Raw genomic sequence first — 7,631 nt, 5'->3', positions numbered from 1 at the left:
GTGTGTGTGTGTGTGTGTGTGTGTGTGTGTGTGTGTGTGTGTGTGTGTGTGCGTGCGTGTGTGTGTGTGTGATTTGTGATAGGGAGAAAGGGAAGTGTGCACGTATTGCATTAGTAACAGTGTTCTGCGCGAGACTGTTCTTTGCTTGATTTCAAGAACGATATATAGTATGATCGCATATATTTAATATGGTTGAATGCGTTTATACCAGCTTACACTATATCGCTAAAGGCGTTTTACATCCGCACTTGCGTCACCACTCGTCGACGGTGGAATATTTATTATTCACGTCTATTGCTAGTGCGTGCATTTAGAATGACGAACTGAGCAGGAACTATGTCAATATTTACGCTAGCACGGACTTTAAGATGTAAACGTTACAAAACACATAGGCGCCTCGATTGAAACTAACGCGTTTGCCCGAGCATGCAGCGAATCAACAACCACACCGTCAGCTAAGAGGACGCGGGCGGCCGACGCGAGCAAACGCTAGCAGTGGGAGTACACAGGCTCGGCCGATTGCGCGAGTGTGTGAGAGAGTATATGCTGCATGTGACTGTGAGTGTACGAGTGACGACGCTTCGCTGCAGTTAGAGTGTGGTGCGGCCATTAATTCATCGTGAGCCAGCCACGGCCGCCGCGACGTTGCACATCGCCGATCTGCTATAAATTACGTGCAACCTGTTCGCAGCATGGTAAGTCGACGATGGGTGTATGCTATAGGAGGAGTAGCACGACGGTTGCTCGTGTGTGCGTCATTCGTGATGGATTATATAACGATGTGTAATAAATAGATATATGTGTATGCGTACGTGCGCGCGCGCGTGTATGTGTGTGCGTGTATGTGGGTGTGCATGCGTGCGTGCGTGTGGGTGTGTGTGTGTGTGTGCGCATGCGCGTTTGCGTACGTGTGTGTGCTCGCATGCGTGTATGCGTACGTGTGCGTGCGTGCGCGTGCGTGCGTGCGTGTGTGTGCGCATGCGTGTGTGCGTATGTGTGTATGCGTGTGACCGTGCGTGCGCGCGCGCATGTGTTTGCACGTGCAAGGGTGTGTGTACGTGTGTGTACGTTCACGTGTGTTTGCGCGTGCACGTGTCTGTGTGTGTCTGCGCGTGCACGTGTGTGCGCGTGTGTGTGCGTGTGTGTACGTGCGTTTGTGTGCGTGTGCGTGCGTGTGTGTATATGTATGTGTACGTGTTTATGTGCAGGTGATCGTGCCCGTATCTGTGTGCGTATACACAGGCACTTGAAGCGTTTCAATAAAATATAATGCTAACTAAATACGAAATCTATTTACTACCAAGTTCTTAATGTTTCTATACTCTCTTTCACTTATTATTGCCGACAGTTTCCTGTAAATTCCGTCCAAATCCTACGTGCAATATATAGTAGTACTATAGTAGTACTACTATATATAGTACTATTATATATAGTACTACTATAGTAGTACTACTATAGTAGTACTACTATATATAGTACTACTATAGTAGTACTACTATATATAGTACTACTATAGGATAACACTATAGTAGTAGCTACTATATATAGTTACTACTATATGTAGGAGCTGACTCATACCGTAGCTAAATATATATAGTACTACTATAGTACGTACTAATATACGTCTACTATAGTGTAAAGCCTGCGCGCACACGCCGCGACTGGGTTTTGGGCTGCGCCATCGGCCACGCGTGGACTGATGGGCAGGCACAAAACACAGCGTGTGCGCGTCGTATGGAAAGCAGGAACCCGTCATAAAAGGCACAACCAAAGGCCGACACGATGGATAATTCGAATGCCAGCGTGTCGCTATTTAATTACAACTACGGCTTGGCGACTCGATAATATTTTCCGACACGTTTGTAATTCGAATTACAACACGTCGCCTTAATTCTTTCGACACGAACTGTCGCAATTCGGAATTACCATACACGTACCTTAATATCTTTCGACACAGTCGTAATCGATATTACGAAACATTTCTGGCAGTTGAAATCGAATGTGTTCGAAAGAATTAATGACGTGTTGTAAATTCGAATTGCGACGTGTCGAAAGGAATTAGGACGTGCTTGTAATTCGAATGCCACGGTGTCGAAGAATTAAGGACGTGTTGTAATTTTCGAATTGCATACCGTGTCGAATAGAAGATTAACGACGTGCTTTTAATTCGACCGACGCGTCTTAAATGAATTACAACGTGTCGTCTAAAATCGACCCGACTAGGATTGTTCTTAAGCATGAATTACAAACGTGTTCGTTAAAGTCGAGCGCAAATAGGGATTGTTCTTACAGTGAAATACAAGCGTGTCGTTAAAATGGCGACGGCATCGCGGTTGAAGAATAACCTCTCGTAGTTAGTACGGGTGGCGCAGAAGGCTCACCACAAATGCAAAATCCCACAAACAGAATGCCAATCCGCACACAAAATGCATAATCCCGCAACACAAATGACAATCCCGCAACACACAAATGCAAACGTCACAACACAAACCTGCAAAATCTCACACAGCAAAATGAAACGCCACAACACACAAGCAAAACGCCACAAACGCAAATGCAAAAGCCAACAACAGCCAAATGACAAAATTCCCTGCCCGCGCCCGCCTATACATTTGTACTGGGGCGCAATTGTATCATAGCGGAGTAGATAATGCAGGAATATCTTTACTCATATCATCTACATGCCTGATTGTATATACAGCATGTAACCCCCTCACCCTCCGCAACGACAACGCTATCACGATATATATTATGGCCGGTAAGAAACCTGGTAGAGCAGGAGGAGGGGAGAAGCCTGGTGGAGAAAGAGGAGGGGGATGAAGCGGGTGGAGAAGGAGGGGAGAAGCTGGTGGAGAGGAGGAGGGGGAGAAGCTGGTGGAGAAGGAGGAGGGGGGAAAGCTGTGAGAAGAGGCAGGGAGAGAAGGTGGCTCCTCCCCACTTCACCAGCTTCTCCCCTCCCCCCACCAGCTTCTCCCCCTCCTCCTTCTCCACCAAGCTTCTTCCCCCTCCTCCTTCTCTAACGCAGCTTCTCCCCTTCTACCCCCCTCCTCCTCCTCCACCAGCTCTTCCCCTTCTCCCCTCCTCCATTCTCACCACTTCTCCCTCTGCCCTTCCTCCTCCTCCCACCAGCTTCTTCGCCTCTCCCCTCGCTCCCTCCTCCACCAGTTTCTCGTCTCCTCACACCAAGCTTCTCCCTTCTCCCGCTCCTCCCTTCTTTCAACCACCAGCTTGCTCCCTCCTCCTTCCACCCCGAGCTTCTACCTCCCCCTCCTCCTTCTCTACCAAGCTTCTCCCTTCTCCCTCACTCTCTATTTCTTCCTACAGCTTCTCCCCTCTTCACCAGCTTCTCCTTCTCCTTCTCTCCCCAAGCCTCTCCCCCTCCTCCTCCTTTAACTGCAGCTTCTCCCCTCCTTCTCTACGCAGCTTCTCCGCTTCTCACGCCCTCTCCTCTGCCACCAGCTTCTCCCTTCTCCCCCTCCTCCGTCCTCCACCAGCTTCTCGCCTTCTCCCCCTCCTCCTTCTCCACCACTCTCCGCTTCTCCCCCTCCTCCTCCTGCCACGCAGCCTCCTCCTCCTCCTCCACCCAGCTTCTCCCTCCTCCTCCTCCCACCAGCTCTCCTTCTCCCGCCTACCTCCTTCCATCCACGCGAGCTTCTCCCATCCTCCCTTCTCCCACCAGCTTCTCCCCCTCCGTCCTCTCTCATACCAGCTTCTCCCTTCTCCCCCTCCCTCTTTCTCTCACCAGCTTCTCCCCTCTTCACAACAGCTTCTCCGCTTCCCCTTCTCCACGCACCTCTCCCCCCTCCTCCTCCACCAAGCTTTCTCCCCTCCTCCTTCTCTACCAGCTTCTCCGTTCTGCCCCTTCCTACCTCCTACCACCAGCTTCGCCTCTTCTCACCGCCCCTCTCCTTCCACTTCTCCCTCCTTCTCACCGCCCCTCTCCTTCCACTTCTCCCTCCTTCTCACCGCCCCTCTCCTTCTCCGCGCCTCCTTTCACACACAGCTCTCGCCCCCTTCTCCCTTCTCCGCCAGCTTCTCCCCTCCTGGCTCCTTCTACCACCACCTTGCTCCTCTGCTGCCCCTTCGCTCCTTCACCGACCGAGCTTCCTCCCCTCCCATCCCACCAGCCGTCTCCCTTCTCAGGCCCTTCCTCATTCTACACCAGCTCTCCACCCCTCCTCCTTCTCCACCAGCTTCTCTCTCCCTTCTCCCCTTCCTCCCCCACGCAGCTCGCCTTCTCGCCCCTCCTTCTCCACAGCTTTCTCCCCTCCTCCCTTCTCCACCCAGCTTGGCCTCCCGCTTCCCCCCTACCCTCTCTCCACCACTCCATTCTCTCTCCCCCTCCATTCTCTCCCTTCCTCCTTCTCCACCAGCTTCTCCCCTCATCCCTTCTCCACCAAGCTTCTCACCTCCTTCCCACCACTTTGTCTTCTCCACCTTCCCTTCCTCACCAGACTTCTCCCTCTCCCCAGCTTCCTCCCTTCTCCCCCCTTCCTCCTTCTCCACAACTTCTTCCAGCCCGCACCCATCACGTCTCCACCAGCTTCTCCCCCTCCGTCCAGCCAACCAATCTCTCCTTTCTCGCCCATTGGCCTGCCTCCACCAGCTCTCGTCGTCTTCTCCACCTACTAGTACTACTTCTAAACTTCCTCCTCCATTCCCCCTCCCCCTCCCCTTCACTTGCTCCTTCGCTAGCCACTTGTAACCAGAACTATCATGAGTATCTTCAACCGGATTGGTCGATTTAACGAACAGCGTTGTAATTCAGTAAGAAACAAATCCCTATTGGTTCGATTTAAACGACACGTTGTAAATTCATGTAAGAAACATGTCGCCTATTGGTCGATTTTAACGACACGTTGTAATTCATTTAAGACGCGTCGGTCGAAATTACAACACTCGTTTAATTCTTTCGAACACGTTGCAATTCGAATTACAACACCGTCTTAATTCTTGCGACACGTGGCAATCGAATTAGCAACATCGTGGTCCTTAATTCTTTCGACACGGGGTCGCAAATTCGAATATACAACACGTCATTAATCATTTCGACACGTCGGCAATTCCGAATTACAACGTGTCGAAAGAAATTTAATGACGTGTTGTAATTCGAATTGCGACGTGTCGAAAAGAATTAAGGACGTGTTGTAATTCGAATTGCGAACGTGTCGAAAGAATTAAGGAACGTGTTGTAATTCGAATTGCAAACTGTCGAAATATTATCGACGTGTTGTAATTAAATAGCGACAGCGTGGCAATTCGAATCTACGGCACGTGTCCGGGTGGTTGCGTTTATGAAACGGGTTCCTCTTCATACCGCGTGCAACTACAGCGACTTTCCCTTGCGAGTGAAAATATTTTCTTCCACGTGTGCAATTCCACAGCGTGTGCGGTGTGGCTGTTGTCAAGTTCCGACACCAGCTCTATTAACCGACCAATAACAGCAGGTCTAAGCGAGTCACGTGATCTTAACGTTGCGGTTGCAGCGGCGTTTGCACTGCGGTATCAACGCACGTACACGCAGATACACGCCAACGTACACGCGGGTGCACGCGAATACACGCACGTACACGCAACTTTTGTTTACACGCGGGTACATCGCAGATACACACGACATGTCCGATACACTGCGGAATACACGCACGTACACGCGGTACACGCGGATACACGCACGTACACCGCGGGTACAACGCAACGTACACACAGTACACGCACGTAACACGCGGTACACACACGTGCACGCACGTGCACGCGGGGAACCACGCAACGTAACGTACAGCGCGGATACATGGATGATACACCGCCACGTACCACCGCGGGTAACACTCACGTACTACGCGGGTACATCGCACTGTACACGCAGATACACGCACGTACACACCGATATGTAACACGCACGCACAACGCGGTACACGACGTGCACGCACGTGCACGCGGGTTAACGCACGTACAGCGCGGTACACGGAGATACACGCACGTACACGGCAGGTACACGCACGTGCACGTGCGTGTACTCCGCGTGTACCCGCGTGTAGTGCGTGTAATCTGTGTGTACAGTGCGTGTACCCGCGTGTACGTGCGTGTACCCGCCTGTGTACGTGCGTGTATCTGCGTGTACAGTGAGTGTAACAGCGGTGTACGTGCGTGTACGTGCGTGTATCTGCCGTGTACCGCGTGTACGTGGCGTGTACCCGCGTGTACGTGCGTGTATCTGTGGTGTACAGTGGCGTTTATCTGCGTGTACGTGCGTGTAGCCCGCGTGTCGTGGCGTGTAGCGTCGTGTATCTCTGTGTACCCGCGTTGTACGTGCGTGTTAACCCGCGGTCCGTGCGTGTACCCGCGTGTACGTGCGTGTATCTCGTGTGTACGTGCGGTGTACCTGCGTGGCACGTGAAGTGTACCCGCGTGTACGTGGCGTGTACTGGCGTGTACTGTGCCGGTGTATCTGCGTGTACGTTCGTGTACCCCCGCGTGTACGTGCGTGTACACCGCGTGTACGTGCGTGGTAACGCTGCTGTACGTGCGTGTATTCTCCGTGTACCCAGCGGTACGTGCGTGACCCGCGTACGTGCGTGTATCGTGTGTGTACGTGCGTTTATCTGCGTTACGTGGCAGTGGTACCCGCTGTACGTGCTGTGTACGTGCGTGTATCTCTGTGTCCCGCGTGTGCGTGCGTGTACCGCGTGTACGTTAGGTGTATCTCCGTGTACCCGCGTGTAACGTGCGTGTACCCGCGTGTAAGTGCGTGTATTCTGGTGTGTACGTGCGTTTATCTGCGTGTACGTGCGTGTACGCGTGTACGTGCGTCGCTACGTGCGTGTATCTTTGTGTACCCGCGTGCTACTGGTGACGCGGTTGTTACGGTGCGTGTAGTCGTGTCATCTGTACGTGCGTGTATCTGCGTGTACGTGCGTGTACCCCGTGTACGGTGCGTGTAGTGCGTGGTACGTGCGTGTACGTGCCGTGTATCAGCGGCCGCCGTGTACGTCGCGTGTACCGCCGTGTACGTGCGTGTACGCGCGTGTTACGTGTCGTGGCGTACCTGCGTGTAACGTGAAGTCTACCTGCGTGTGACGTGCGTGTACACGTTCGTGTACCTGCGTGTATCTGCGTGTACGTGCGTGTACCCGCGTGTAACGTGCGTGTACCCCGCGTGTACTGTGCGTGTACCCGCGTTTACGTGGTGTACCCGCGTGTACGTGCGTGTATCTGTGTGTACCTGCGTGTATCTGCGTGTACGTGCGTGTACCCGCGTGTACGTGCGTGTACGTGCGTGTATCTCCGTGTACCCGGGTGTACGTGCGTGTACCCGCGTGCACGTGGTGTACCCGCGTGTACGTGCGTGTATCTGTTGTACGTGCGTGTATCTGCGTGTACGTGCGTGTACCCCGCGTGTACGTGCGTGTACGTGCGTGTATCCGCGTGTACCCGCGGTACGTGCGTGTACCTGCGTGTACGTGCGTGTAACGCCCGTGTATCGTGCGTGTACCTGCGTGTACGTGCGTGTACCCGCGTCTACGTACGTGTACCCGCGTGTACGTGCGTGTACCTAGCGGTACGTGCGTGTATCTGCGTGTACGTGCGTGTACCGCAGTGCAACCGCGCTGCAACCGCAAGTTAAGATCACGTGA

The sequence above is a fragment of the Priapulus caudatus genome, unplaced genomic scaffold (genome assembly GCF_000485595.1).
Source record: "Priapulus caudatus unplaced genomic scaffold, Priapulus_caudatus-5.0.1 Scaffold183, whole genome shotgun sequence".
NCBI lineage: Eukaryota > Metazoa > Priapulida > Priapulimorpha > Priapulimorphida > Priapulidae > Priapulus > Priapulus caudatus.
Note: the sequence above shows the minus strand (reverse complement) of the source record.